At 35.9% G+C, this 16,613-nt stretch overlaps 1 protein-coding gene across 5 annotated transcripts in view; it reads right to left on the reverse strand.

The window, feature by feature from the left end:
• The window catches only part of Mp (collagen XV/XVIII-type protein multiplexin), a 567,976-nt gene that overhangs the window by 430,776 nt on the left and 120,587 nt on the right, over nucleotides 1-16,613 (reverse strand). The gene's annotated exons all lie outside the window — the stretch shown is intronic.

Below are 16,613 nucleotides of genomic sequence, written 5' to 3' on the forward strand. Positions count from 1 at the left end.
GTTATTCTTTTTCTCGACTTATTTTTTGACGTAGAATCAGCCCTTATCCGGTTGTACCCACCAATTACACGACACCCTTTATACGGGCTGCTTTAAATTAACGTAATTACGCGTGGGATGCTTTTGGATAATATGAGCCGTTGAAAGCAGAAATGGTCTAAGCCAAAGGAGTTAATTCGTGCACGATGAAAGATGAATTAAAAGTTCTGTAAAATGCAATAACATAAAACATTGTTATATCTCTTTTATGTAAGCTACTTTCAAGCTTTAACTTAAAATAATAATGAAAAGATCAAATGGCATGTTAGATTAATAATGACTTAATAATATTAAATCAACGTAGTAAAAAATTGACACTGAAATTTGACACCACTTTTGCTTTAAACGGCTCATGTAGAGTTTTGATATTGATGGTTCAGAAAATCGAGATTTCACTGCATCAGAGAATACGGGGTTCTGAAATTTCGATAATTTTCGTGAAAACGAAGATCCGGAGAAGATCCATTGAGAGATCGAAAGCATTTTTGGAGATATTTACCCGCGATTTTTCGTACTCGCATACCGAAACAGCAATCTCGCATGCGGTATGCTAATTTTCGGTTCTGTCGCGAGGGGTCGCCGATGTCAAAACACTCTGTGCCCCTTCTTAAAGGAGAAAGTAGCCTGGCGATGCTTTTATCCCGGCGTATTCCAGCCTGATGCTGATGGTACATTCCGCATTCTGGCTTATGTCGTGGCGCACGATGCGCATCCACTTCGTCCTCGTTACATTCCGTGGGTTATATATCCTTACGATCCTCGAGAATAGTACGGATACTTCCTTGGCCCGCGAATGAAGCCCTACGGACCACGTTTATCCCGGGATTCTCCCAAGGAACATTGAGTTTTTCTCCTCGCTGATATTGCCACGTTGACTTTGGACTTCGAGTATTAGACTGACATCAGGGAAATGAAAATTTTCTAAATGAGAATGGAAGGTTTCGCTCGCAGCACTCCTTGCGGACACGGCTCCGTGATTTCTCCTGTACGCCACGTAGTTTCCCTGTCCCCACTATTATACTCGAAACACTGATACTATGCCGAATATCAATCAGATAATGAAGTGATAATATTTCGTGATAATATTTCATTTAATTATGCTTCACAGTTTAACCCTGAGACACTTGAGGATCGGATTGTTCGTATCCATGTAAGAAAAACTGCTATACAAATTATTTTTTCTGTTCGAGGTATATTTATTTATACGTACAACACTGTTAAATAATACATTTAGGTACTGATTAATGCAAAAATAAAATACGGTAGAGAATCTCTTATCCGAAGCTCTATTTTTATAATATCCTGATACCAAAACGTACTATTATCTAAAGATTTCATTCAAGTTCTTATCTAAATAATACAATGATTGGATAATAGGACGTTTGGATAACAGAATATTGTAAAAATTAATATTCGTATAAAAGAGTCTCTACTGTACATGTTTAAAATTCTGTGGACATATTTTGGTTTTCCCTTGGGCATGCTAGGGTTAAGCCAAAACCTATAAAAGATAAACCTGTTTTTATCTTGTAACGTCAGATTTTGAAAAAAAAATACTTTCTGTAACATTTCAACTCGAAGAGAGAGAAACACATCCTCCTAAGAATGTGTAGCTTACTGTAGCTTACTACAGTTCTTAAAATTCGCTGTTGAACTTTGATCCAATCATTTGTAATGTAGCATAATTTGTTACACACTTACATCATATTTTGCTGCTAGAAACATAAATAAATTGAAGTTAGAATCTATTGTACCGTCATCAGGATAGGTTTAATTCTTTAGTATCTGATTGATACTAAGTAGATAACTTTCCTGATGAAAGAGTAATTGATTTTTTGGCAGCAATTCTTTGGTCGTGGAAAAGGAAAGGAGTGGGGAGACGTTACGTCCGGGGCCCGCTAGAGGACTCATCGGTAAGGCTATCCTAGCGGGCCCTTGCCTTAGATGTAAGGGTAGGACGAAGTCTCGGAGTATATATAGGGATCGAGGTGGATCGGCTACTAGCGGGAAGAGGAGCCCTCTGCTGGCGGGTCTGGAGGTAGCCGCCACAATTTCATGTTTTTAACGGCAAAATGTGTTCTATTGAGAAGCAGCTTATACTACATTAAACTGATTGCATCAAGTTTCAATATTGTATGAACTTTAAGAACTGTGAGTTAGAGATGTATTTTTCCCTTTTTATATTAAATTTACATTGCCGATTTTTATACAAAATAAACAAGTTCTACATCAATTACAATAAACTAGAATAAAATTGATAATCACTTCCCTTTTAAGTCGGATAATGTTCATGTTTCTCTTACCCATTTAAATAATATAAATAAAATAGAATAAATGATATGAATGCAGAAAATTCGCACATAAACACTTCTTCCCATGCTTCTGAAGACAGCAGGCTTCCTTTTAAATATTCAATTGTTCAAAAATATTCTTTGATGTCTCGATGAACCCGGAAAAACGTCACTAAAAGAACGATGCCAAGGAGTGTGACTATGCTTGAAAGAATTTCGCAGGCGCGTTACGGTGTGTAGCAAAGGGATAAGAATTTTGATGCAGAGTGTGCCTGCAAGGGTGGTTAGCGACGAAAGCTTTAAAGAACACTTATTCTCTGAGTTTCTTAATACGCGGCAGTTCTCGTGGGCCAAGAATCCGGCGTTTGCCGTCTAGAGAACATGTCTTCGAAATCTATTATTTTTTACATTTTCAGCGAGTGGACCTAAATGTTTGGCTGTTTAATGTCGGCTCTTGAAATTTGTCTTTTAATTTAGCTACAATATCGTCTTATCAACGTTTATTTCCATTCTTTGTCCATTTATTTCCATTCCTAGACTTTCATAACAAGACGATCAAATTTTGTTGCGATTTCGAAAAGATGAATTTGAATGAATATTTATGAACGATCTATGAAATCTCCATCACGAGACTGATTCGTTGTCATATTGGAAGAGCTTAATCTTTTTTTACCAGCAGTATCTTCTGCAAACTGTGTTTTCGAAGAGATTGACAAATAATATTTTATCTATTACTATGTGCGAATATACATTTCATAGTGTTTCATTTCATAGGACACTATGTTTGGAATCTCCAGAAAACAAACTTTCGTTTTCATGATAAACAGGGTTTTTATGATAAATAAATTATTTATGATATATGATTTATGGTAAATAATATATAATGCATGGTTTATGGTTTATGAGATGTAAGTAACATTGTTTGCAAAGCGATCGATTGTGACGTGAAAATAATAGAAAACATTTCCGTCATTCAAAATAAAAACGTTGTTAATATGACGTCTACAAATTTTTCGATATGTTTTTTATTTTCTACTTTGCAAAAGCGCGGTATTACACTTTGATTATTGATTTTGATTATATTTAGGCACTAGTTTTGTTTTATCTCATTTATCGTTAATAAGAAAATTACCTATAGCCAATGCGAGATTAAGTGATTTCAAAAACCATTTGAACTCAACAAAACTATCGTTATCGAAATTGTCATAATTTCCTTTAAAACTAGCCGTGCAACAATAAGGCTCGTAGCCTCTGCTTTCGTGACTCTAAGATGTATTCGCATGTTCTTTGACGCTACAGAATAAGAGTCCCAATGATCCTGATTGGCCGGAATGACGTCACTTTCATTTATTTTGATGATAATCGCAATAATATGACAAAGAATTATAGACAACAGAATTTTAACACAATATTTCATATTACACTATTCGAACCTTGGGGCTCGTTTTTATAGTTACCGATTGTCAATAACTATAAAAACGAGCCGCAAGGCTGGGATAATCGTATCTCCTCTCCCCAAATTGTCCATTTTTGTTTGCAACCTGAGCGTCAATTAGATTGTGTATTATTTCTCTTACTTTACCTTTCGCTTACTGATATGGTTGAGAAATCGAATTTATGTAAATGGTCGTAATTTTAAATAGTTAGCTTTCAGTCGGCGAAAATACGGTTTTTATAAAATAAGAATTATTAAATTTTATAATGAAAGTATACAGATTAACATTTCTTGTACAGTTTTAGAATAAATTGAGCTGATATAGTTCTCATGCGACAAGAAGCCACCTTCGTGTTTACATTCCCCCTCTCACTAGCTGCGACAGTGGGGCAGCTAGTGAGAGGGGGAATATAAACACAAAGATGCCTTCTTGTCGCCTGAAGACTATACATATTTTTCAACTCTTAAGTATTACGTATAATTAATTAATTAAATTAATTATATAACGTACCGGATGTGTTCATATCCCACGTTTAATACAATTTTTGTACGTCGATAATTTAGTTCAATTCGAACAGGTTATCAGAAAGTTAATTTAGTATAGATGTATAAAAAATGCATAATAAACTAATTAGTAATACCTGGGACCTATTGGTATATGAGTCACGATAACTGGTATTTACAAGCAGCTTTTTGAAACATCGATAATTGGGACGTTTACATTACTTTTATTTTTCATTAATTTCATATGAAATTTAAATTTCCATTTTTCTGTAAATAGTTATTTGTACAACTAGAGAATTAAACAATAAGAAATGCAAGAAAAAGTTAATTTTTACGTCGGCTGAAAATGTGTATAGATGAACGAAAAATTATGCTTAATATATGCCGGTAACTGTGATCTTTGCTTAGTTGTCGTCGGAGCAGCGGTTCGAAGTAATATAGGTTTCCGTTTTTATGTTTAATTTTCTGGGACACAGTCGTGTGATACAGGGTTCGTTGCGAATGAATACACGTTTCCGCAGCAGCAGACACACAACGCCTTAGAAAATATCTAGGCAGAAGGTATTTTACGCTTATCGCGCAGGGGAAGTCGCATTAATAAGTTATGTAAAATACGGATTAGATGGTACGCGTCTGGAGACCGAATATGCTGCATTATCTTTGAAACACGATGAAACCGGCACGGGGCTATTATAACGCCGCTCTAAACGCAACCGCACCACTGTAAAATGCTAGCGGAAGCGATGCAGCGCTGCATTCTTACGTAACGTACGCCCTTTTTATGCAGATCCGAGCGTAAATTAAAAGGTGTAGCGGGACTCGCAGTGTAACAATTACACGTGATGCATTCGCGGCCGAGTCTTCCGCGCGTCCACTTATCAATTCGCGACGAGACTTTTCAGCTTCTGGTCTGCGGGTCAGCGAAACGTACGACCACAACACTTACTACAATTAGTGCACATATTGTATTTAAGGTTCCAAATGATGGGGTTACCTTAGAAAATGGCGATTTTGAAAGTTTGGTAGCTAGCAGAAGAAAATAATAATACCACGTGATTAATATGTTTATTTAATATTTATTTCTTCGTATATCAAACGAAACGAAAGATTTTATCGAATATAAAATTTAGAAACAGGATAAAACTATGTCCTGAAATGTATCTATTATTATATTAGCAATGTTAAACAATCATTTTACAACTGACACTCGAATGAAGCCGGACCTGAGTATATTTTAAATGATATGGTTCTAAATATTATTCTAAATAACATGTTATTTTATTTTGTTAATTTTTCCATGCCCACGGTTACTTTTGAAATAACATTAATTGAAATATTATTTTAAATAATAATATTAAATAATAATATTTTAATTAATAATAATTATTATTAATGTGGAATTGCTTCTTGCAAATTATTGTTCATGCAATTATTAGCTTTGAGTCTGGTTTATGTTGACTATTTCAGCAAAATAAGAAAATCGATCTAACTATACTAAATGATTACTCGATAATTAGAATTATCGAAGCAAATTACTGCAAAGATTTTTTAAAACAAAATCTAAAACCTGTATCTGTTTAAAATACAAAGTCCTAATAAAAAGCAATAGTATCAGAATATATTGTTGTGTGGCGCAAAATATACAGCATGAAACTAAAAACTGAAAGATTTCGTATTCTGAATTAATTTGAAAGGTATGTGAGCCTGTTATCTGAATCCTCTTTCATAAGAAAACGTTTAAAGGAAACATTGACATTTTCATTAGTAAAGTATTTACTTAGTCTCTGTTAATGCTCGTGGTGCTCCTTGTGAGCTTCGAGCCTTGTAGTATTTTGCACGTTAGTGTGCCGACAAAAAACTCTAATTTGCTAACCGGGTGCTCCAACAACTAGCTTCCCGGGAGACCTCTGTATCCACTGACGACTCAAGATGGATCAGGGTGGATAGACAGATCAGGACTGGTGGAATAACCGTGTGGCATTCACGAGGTCACCTCGGTTATCCCTACCTTTACTTAACCTAGGGTGGGCGGCAAGGATAAACTGCCCAATCATGGCAGGCCCAAAAAGCGAACGCTAACTGGTTGGAACCTTGGGAAAGGGTACCGCGAACGCCTCCAGATGAGCTTCCTCCTCATGGGAAAATTTGGAAATCTACCCCATCTGGAAGCAATCGCGCCGAGCGGTCCCAGTCCCAACTCCGCTAACGCCTGGTCATAAATCAGAGATAAGGCCTTCACGGAGGACCACCATAAACCTGTCGACGGGGCCCCTGAGAGCTACGAGGCGCGAAAACTAACACTTCTGCCACGGGGTGACAGGCCCACCCCCCTAGCCATCAAGGACCCACGTGTCTGGCCCCCGCCGTGAAGCCCAGATGGGGAATCCCTAACACTCTTGTTAAGATTCAGAACAAGAGTCTCATTATGACCTTTATAAACCCTAACAGTCTCGACGAAGGATAATCGATTCATCGTCGTTCGAACTAAGAGAAGTCATGAAATTAAACGCTTTATAATGAACTTGGATTAAGCAACCAACGATCTCCAGTTGTTTATGCACAGTTCATTATAAAAATGTATATATTAATTCAAAACTGCCAGTTAATATACAGAATCGAGTTATGATTCTGCTTATTGTCCTTAATTGGACGCAATCATTCGTTCAATTTCATGAACAAGGTATCACTGTAACGTAACAGATTCTTTAGCGCAATGCGCGCATGATAGAAATATAACATTTCGAAATTCGACGTCAACCTGAATTTCGTATTTATCGTCACCCGAGCGCATCGAAACTCCGAAAGGAAGCCGGGAAGAAGAGAGTTTTCTTTTAAGGGGAAATACTAGTTTAGAACCGTCAAAAAATCGATTTTTTGTTATTTCATCTTTGCGAGTACATACTTTTAAAAAGAATTTTCGGAAGGAATATGCTCTCCTAACAGACCGTTGATAATAGGATACGACATAGTACACAGGACATAAAAACAGATAAAGACACATTCTGATCCACATGCAGATCAACAGAAGAAGGAGAAATTCAGGGCCTCTTTTATTAACAAGAGAAAGGTAACTTCTATAGTCCTGGGCTGGCAGAATTAGCTGCACGTATGATTGTAATCTAAATGTTACAAAATAACTGTAATGATCGTCGTGATATCTCAAAATCTACTTAAACGATTTTTCACATTTGGTACATGTGTCGCTATACTGTAAATTCTCCCTATTGTTCTTCTACTTATATACAGAAATGAACAATGTGGATGGAGCGGACGGAGCCCAGTTCTGCTCATTGGCTCGGCCGCCTCGCGCTAACCGAGCTCGCTTCTCATTGGTCACTGTTTTTTTTATTAATAACTAGCGTAAACAAAGCCGCGGATTACATTTTCGGTAAAGGAAAAGTTACTTCAAATGACCTCAGGAACCCCTCATTTCACGGAAGTACCATAATTTTGGGACACCCTGCATATATTTTCGTATTTCCTCTTCCCAAATTGTTTATTTCTGTTTACAAGCTGAAGGACAACTGGGGAGAATTTACTGTAGTCCGCACATAGTCAAAATCATTACCTTTTTTTATTTTTCATTTCTGTTTTTGATTATTAACTTTTTCCTTACCTCGTGGTTCCTGCAATGGCCAAATGCATCCTACTCAAGAATCTTTTTTGTTTTTCGTTTCAGACAAATAAAACGGCCGACATCATGGCAACCGATGATACGCGATTTATCACGGGGTCTGTACCACCAATAATTTTAATTATTTCTCGAAATCTGTAAATATTGTTGAAAGAGTAACAACGATATGTGAAGAAAAGGCCGATGCAAGCAGCTGCATAGTTGCTTTATTAGAGAATACCAAAAAAACACACACACAAATGAAGATGCGTACTATAGACTAGAACAGCCCCATAAATCGAAGCTATGTTTGGTTGACTCCCGGGCCACCTATTATATTTATTTAACCGTATACGGACGAGCCGGGTTTCGGTTGTCGTTCCATAAAATTGCCTTTGAATAATTCACCGGTGATCCATAATCAGGCAAACCGGGTTTCTAAATTCTTAATACGATATTCATGGATTTGCGCGCCCTCGTCGTGATCGCGGGACAGCAGAGTCCGTGTTCTTAGGTAGGTAACAGCGGTTCCCCGAGAACTTGATTTACCAAATTTGCCTCAATAAATCTGCGAAACCTCGTATAAACGTTTTATCAGCTAATAACGTTGCCCCTCATAAATTTCCGATGCTACGCTACGTCGATGGTGAGCGCGGACCTCTCGCGAGCACCGGCAGCGGCCTCAGAAACGGGCAATTTATAGAGATTAGTTTCAGTCTGGAACGTACGCGATACAAGGCGGAACGGGAAGCAGCCTAAAAGGGGAAACAATGATGAAACTTTCGGGTACGGGGGAACAACGGGAGAAAGAGATTTGCGAATCCGTTAGGCCACGAGGCGATGGAACTTTTCTTCAGGTGTTGTTCCGCTTTGGGGGTCACGGAACAGTCGGGTTCGTGGGGAACGTTGCAAACAGGCTGTCAGATGAAAACGCCGGCGACACTCGATAAGAACGTCCCACAGGACCTCCGTTATCCGACTCCACGAAACTGCTGGATGGAAGGCGAACGGGTGTCGTGGTCGGAAAGAAGCTCCTGCGTGGGAGGATCGGCGGCTCTCGAATGGCAAAAATGTAGCCGGTGAATATTTTAATATCACTTTTGTCGTGAATTTTACTCGACGAACGCGGTCACCGTTTCGGAAAGTTTCTTAATTATTTAGAAAACTTCCCGGCGAACCCATTTGCGAAAATAATGCGACTTGCTTCGCGGTTCCTCGCGGCATGACAGTTCGAACTACTTGATCTTTTACTTTGCTGGCGTTGACTTCAGTATTATTAGCGACATGGTTCACCTATTTTGAAAGATACCTTTCAGTTCTTGGCACTGAGACATTGAATTGTTGGGAGAATCGTGTTGGGTCTATTTGGGTTGCTTATAGTTTTTAGATTGATTACACAAGTTGTTGTCTCATCAAAGTTGAGATTGTAAAAAATCTTGTACACATGTGATTTAAAATAAACAAACCGACAGATGTCCTTTATTATTTCGAGTGGGGAGTCAAATGGCCCTGTTAGTTTTCTAATGCGTGAACATTTACAAGGTTAATTCAAGATCCCTTTGCTTTTTTTGTCATAAACCTATAGTTTTTATTTCGGAGTCATATTCTACTTTAAAAACTGCACAACTTTTGATAGAAACATTTTTTTGTATGTTCAATATATTTAAGATTTTTCATGTTTATGTCACGGATAATTGTGTTTTTCTATTAAAATGACAATGTTACTTGCTTTTGGAAGGTAATTTAATTCATTTAAGAACATCATATTATAAAAAATGTTTCGAGCAAAAGTTGTGCATTTTTTACGTAGAATATGATTCCGAAATAAAAAATATAGGTTCACGATATAAAAAATCAAAATGACCTTGGAATAACCTTGAGAACGCACACGCACATTAAAGAAACTTGTAGTGGCATTTGACTACCCACTCAAAATACTGATCTCAATTTAAATGTATATTCGTTGTATTAAACAATATGCACCAGACATTAACATCTTGATTTTCGTCATTATTATTATACATAGCAAAGAATGTTCGAAAAAGCATTCAATATTTATACGATACCCACAATCAGTGAAAAATGCCTTAGTAAAGATAGATCGAAAAGTCAACTGTTTCTGAAATACGAGATTAATATATTATAAGATATAAATTTATATCTCAGAAACGGTTGACCTTTTTTTTCGAGCTATCTATACTAAGGTTTATTTACTCAGTACAGTGTATCCTATAAATATTTAATGCTGTTTTCTTAATACCCTGTATAAAATTCAATGGTTTCAAGAAAGGTATATTTTGATGTTGTGAGTTTTGTGTAGGTGTCCGCGTAGAAGAGATTTGAAGGTCGTCAATATCTTTTTAAATGTTTTCTCCTGCACCAATCAAAGAAGTTTAATATTCTCTACAATAAGTAGTACAAAGATGTTACCAGTGTTGCTAATACAATTGTTAATATGTGTTGCGAAAATAAATATGTAATGTCAAAAATACGAATGCATTTCCAAAATTATAAAACAATATTCTTTATTCGTTGGAAGTTTTATTTTTAAACCGATCTTCTTTGTAATTAAGATCAGGGATAGCAAAGTACTTTTGACCTGAATTTCTGTCCATTTTAGTATGTCCATTTTGTTTCAATTTCAAAGAAGCAAAGAGTAATAAAAAACCATGACTTTCTAACAAAATTAATTCAGTGAGTAAACGTAATAATTCTGCAATAATTAGACGAATTACAAATTTGTTCCTCATTCGGCATCATTCAGTGATTAAAAGAACCCGAAACAAGAGGATCGTGTCAGTCTCCAACGGCCGAGCGAAAATTCCATTTTTTCCAGTCTTTGGAACACCGCGGAGTCAGCGACTCGGAAAATAAATTGTCAATCAAAATCTGTCTAGCTCAGGTGGGCCAGAATTCCGCATAAACCGCGGCTATCGAATTAAATAGCCGATTAATCGTTTCGGCCGATTGTTCCTGCGTTTAAAAAGAGAATGTTCCACGCGCGAACTTCGCGCTAACAAGTCAAAAATATTTTGGCCGCTCCAGCGAGCCAGAATGAATTTTCGATTGGTTGCGTGTCTCGTCCTCCGGAACGGCCGATGACGTAAAAGAACATACAGACGTTACAGATCTCTGCGAGAGAGAGAGGGAGAGAGAGAGAGAGAGAGAGAGAGAGAGAGAGTGATGGATCCACTGCCACAGGATTTTCAAATGTTGACACAGCGTCAATTTTAGGGTAACCGCGATCGATTTTGCTAGCCTTATTAACTCGTACGGAAGTTTCGAGCTTCGTGACCTATTTTCAGCTGAATTATTGAAAGCGTTACGAGTCGAGTTTCGAACGAAATACATTGAACACGCTGCTCTTTCAGCAATCTTTCAAAAGAAAGTGTTACTCGATGATTCGATCTCCAGGGAATTATTTCATCTAACGCATGCCCCATTTTCCTACGTACGGTGTATCGAGCAACTTGACAGAGAGGATCATGAAAAGTTTAAACGAATTCACTGCTCTAGATCCTGAGAAAATGAGTAAGAGAGGTAACAGATTTTTTAGAAACTCTGATCAATTTTTCTGTTCTTATTAACGTAATCGAATAAAATTTAACAATTTACGAAGAAGCAGGAGAGAGAAGAAGCAGATTGAAAATAGTTATCTAAGATCACTGGGAACTTTCCTTAAGGAGACAGTAATTCATTGATAATTATTTTATTCGATAATGGAGTTTATTTGTCAGAGTAGAAGCGAACGCAGTGAATTAAAAAGGGTTAACAACAATTTGATTTTCTCTGTTAAAAATAATTAAAAAATGTTTCTCGGAACACTGGAAGCGGAGTGTTATTATTATTATTATTATTATTATTATTATTATTATTATTATTATTATTATTATTATTATTATTATTATTAACATTGTTATACAGGGTGTGTCACGTAACTCCCGTATGTTGCATAAAAATAGGTTCAAATAAAAGTCGTTTGCTATGACGACGAGCATACAAGACAACAATTAATATTTTGCTATTTCCTTGTTTTATCAAAATATGATGATAACTTGATAAAATATGAAACCTGCTTGTAATGGACAACATTTTGAACATTTGTTATATTAAAAATCAACGAAAGAATGTTCTCGATATACATTAGTTTCTGAACCCTTGCACCTTGAAAAATTTTTATTCCGTACTTAATAGACTTTCGATTGGCATGATTAAGTATTGCACATTATAATTAAAAAACTCAAGGTGAATCTCAAATTTTCATACAAAGAAGGAAAATAACAAAAAATTAATTAACGCCGTGTATGTTTTACCGAAAAACTATTCGAAACATATTTTGATACAACATTGAGTTTACAAGAAAAAGAAGGGAGCAAGAGTTAGGCGACTAATCCTGCATATGTATGGCTAGAATAAAATACTGCAACGCGTCCGATTGTACCAATTATCGTCTGCGACTAATTAACAAAGGACCGAGGTAATTCATTCTATCGCGCGCTGACGGTATGAGATCCGTTCAAAGTGTAGAGAGAATCGAGGTGCATCAGCGTACACAGACACTAATTACGGATGGTGATTTGAACTAGCAAATAAGATTTCGAATCGTAAATAACGACCTTTGGCTCGGGTGTGTTGCAGCCGCAATCTCATTAAACCTGCCTTATTACCTTTTATATCATGGGGTCAGTAGTCTCTTGTGGAACATAATCTCATCGGACAACTGCTCTAGGGTATTTCTGCTTTATTTCGCAGCGCAAGCATGGCCATTAATGACGCAACAGTTAATTCGACTATAGAGGTTCATTATTTTAGAAGCACACATTACTTCATTGACGGTTTGACGGTCGCCATTCATGAGTGCACATGCATATAATCGCTAACGTATGTTGCGTCACTGCGAATTCGTCATTTCTCTGAATACTTTGATCAATGTAGGAATATCGAGGAAGAGATCGATGTTGCATGCTGAATTTTGGTTGGCTTAACAGCTAAGAGGTTTATAACTGTAGAATTAGTTCCTTGAGTGTAAATTATTTATTCATATTGTATTATTGATTTATACTGTTTTTAAACAGTCTGTATTTGGATTAGGTTGATAGCTGTAAATTTTAATCTTCTTTCAATACTTACTGCAGCGAATATTCTGTTTGTTTCATGTGTTCTGAAATGTTTCCGGAGAGTGTACATAATATAAATATTGTATAAATAGATTTACGAATTGTTTGCATCAATTTGCAAGAAATTGCAAGTGAACTAGAAATGTTTTCTATTCCCAAATCTTTTTACGGATTTAGAAACAATACATTTGTGTTTTTAGTTCTTTTAATCATTTAGCTGTTAAAATATCTTCAAAAAGTGTATCCGCTATTGTGTTCATGCTGTACATGTTTGATTTCATTTTTAAGTTTATTTTGTTCAAATACAGCACTTTTATATAATATATAATTTAATAAAGAATATCTATTATATATATATATATATATATATATATATATATATATATATATAATAGATATTCTTTATTAAATTATATATTATATAAAAGTGCTGTATTTGATATATATATATATATATCAAATAGATATATATATATATATATATATAAAACTATATATCCTTTTCAACCAGTTAACAATATTTGACAAGTATACTGGTCATGAACATTTTGTGTTCTGGCAAGTATACACGTAAAAAACAGCTAACTAATTAATCTGTGTCAGACCTACAGTTGTCCACAAAAGTGTCCGTATACACCAGAACGAAATTTTTTCAATTCAATTTTATTAGTATTTATATAACGTTTTTTTTGGAATGTGTTTACATATAATTGAAGAACATTTCTTAGTCTTCAAAACTGTCGAGAGGAGTTACTTACTTACGAGTTAGTTTACTTACTAGGAGTAAATAAAACCGAACCTTTTTTCTTTAAGTAAATAGAGCATATTTATTATATGGTACAAATATCGGGTCACAAAAGTTCGTACACTTAATAATGATACGAATTTAAAGACTATTAATACTTTCATTTACCTTTCGTCTGAATTACAGCTTGTAATCATCGCTGCATTGATTGCGCTAAGTTGGAAGTAATTTCATTGCTTATATCTTCCCATTCAGAATTTAAGATGTTTTTTAATCCTTCCCAGTTCGAAATCGATGTACTTCTAATTTTTTAGTCCAATTCTTCCCACAGATGTTCAATTGGATCGAAATCCGGAGACTGAGAAGGAGGTATTGCTATCATATGGGGAATATTGTAGATTAGCCATTGTTGTACTAAGGATTGGAATGTTGAGGATCATTATCTTGGTAGAAGGTGTAGTCATTCAAAATTCTAAATTTCTCGGCATTAAAACTTTTAAGTTATCTTTAAGTATATTTAGATAAACAAATTTATCCATAATACCGTCAATTATGTGCAAATTGCCCGTATCCTTCAATTTTTGCAACTTGCAATCGTTTCTTACGATTAGTTTCACTGATAAATGGCTTACGTGTTGCGGTAAGTGCATGAAAATTATTTCGATGTAATGTACGACGTATCGTTTCAGCATGCACATCAATTTCATTGAATTTTTTCATAATTCTTTCGCAATACTTGTTGCGCTTTTATTTTCCGCTTTTCCTTTTAATAAAATAAAATTTCCTTCCCTAGTTCCTAACTTTTTGGGTATTTCCTACGCAGCTTATTATTCTTCTTCTTTAGATTTTCTTACAATACACTTCCCAACCATGCTTGCAATTTTCCTGCAAGATTTTTGTTTCTTAAATAAATTATATTATTATTAATTAATAATAATTCAATCTCTCTCTTCAATAGTCATTTCTCCTCGTTTTTGATTGCGACTCGTATTTACAAACTAATTTTATAATTGAACTTATTGCACTCGATGCTAACAGACTACTACGGCATTCGACGATTAATATTCAGTATGCGGATGTTTCACTTTGTCATTTATTTCAACAATAGAGAGCATTTACGCATCTTACTCCGCAACTGTACTTTGTGACACGATATTTGTGCCATATGTATAATAAATATGCTCTATTTACTTAAAGAAATAAGGTTCGTATCTATTCACTCCTATACAGTTTTGAAGACTAAGAAATGTTCTTTAACTATGTGTGAATAGATCCTGGAAAAACGTTATGTAAATGCCAATAAAATTAAATTGTACAAATTTTGTTCTGGTGTACGAACACTTTTGTGAGCAACTGTATATTTATTGTGCATATTTAAAATGTACAGTCTATTTGTAATTACCATGTGACAAACTGCAACGAGTTGGAACATCTAATATAAATAGTTCACAAAGCACGCGTTTATCCGCAACGTTGCGGATAAACAATTTTCTACGACACTCCGAATACTCGGATTATTTAAAGCTATTTCCGATTGTTTCTTAAAACGAGTATCCGTAAGAACGGTGCCATTTGACGGCACCGGGTCCTCCGGGAGTATTATAATCGTCGGCGATATAGGATTTCGTACACTTCCGATCCTCCTCCTGATTCACTTTCCTCGGAGGCAATATCGCGCCATTCGTTTGAAGTTACACGTTATGTATTTCGCCGGAAACACTCGACTCCGGTCAGTATTAAAACCCCTGGAGAACATACCCATCGAGATTTCTCGTTCACGTTCCTGCGACCATTGCGTTTCGTGGTTTATCCACGGTCGTTCGGCAATCTCGTGGACCGAACGGGACTCGTCAAATAAGTTCCGCTAGTTGTTTAAGGATAGAAACGGTGCTGAATCGTTTAACCGAACATTTTCGCCTTTTTAAAAGTTCTCGGAGAACGCGCGAACTCGGTACGGATTCGTTTACTCCTAATGGAATTGTTACATTCGCCGAATACAGTTCGCCGGCTTCAGAAAACGACGACACCGACGCGACGCCCGGAAAAAATCGGTGGGTTTCGTATTGCTTTCGTTTGACGTCACTCAACTATCTACGGCTGCGTTCTACTTTAGCACTTGTTGGTGGTGAGCTTCAATGAATTTCGAATAATTCTATACACAGGACGGGTCACCACATATTACTACTTTGATTGACGTGACTATTATCACTCGTAGCAAAAACTATTTCAGAGGAGATTCGAATGGTATCAAGTGGGACATATTCTGGCTATTATTTTTTTCGTAAGTGGACGCGTAAAAACAAATTTCATTTTTTAAATGGGTCGTTATAAAAATGTATTAACCTACTTATGTCGAAGAGCTAATAGTTCACTTGATATTTCCATTTAAATAATTGTAAGTTACCATTATTGCTGCATTGAGACGTTATCTCTGATTAAACAACGTTAGTATGACAAAAACGATTGGTTGTATTCGGGAACGTTATTCAAATTGAACTATATCTTAAATTACTAACTTTTCGACATCAAAATATTTCATTCCATTTAGAAAGCAAGAACTTTGTATGACTTTCGTATGACCTTTACGCGCGTCCACTTAAGAAAAAATTAATAGCATCAGGGAAGGCGCCATTCGATACCGTTCAAATATCTTCCGAAATATTTTACGCCACGAGTAATGATACTCATGAAAATCGAAGTGGTAATATCTGGTGACCCACCCTGTATAAGAGTAATGAAAAATCGAATAAATGGCCATCTGCAAATTCAGCTCTTTGCGGTCGGTATTATGTTAGGACGTTTGTATTTCTTTAATTGTTATTATCTTTTTTTCTCTTAATTATTAGTATTTTTTCTCGTTCGACGGATG

The sequence above is a fragment of the Megalopta genalis genome, chromosome 7, assembly GCF_051020955.1.
Source record: "Megalopta genalis isolate 19385.01 chromosome 7, iyMegGena1_principal, whole genome shotgun sequence".
In the NCBI taxonomy this organism is placed as follows: Eukaryota; Metazoa; Arthropoda; class Insecta; order Hymenoptera; family Halictidae; genus Megalopta; species Megalopta genalis.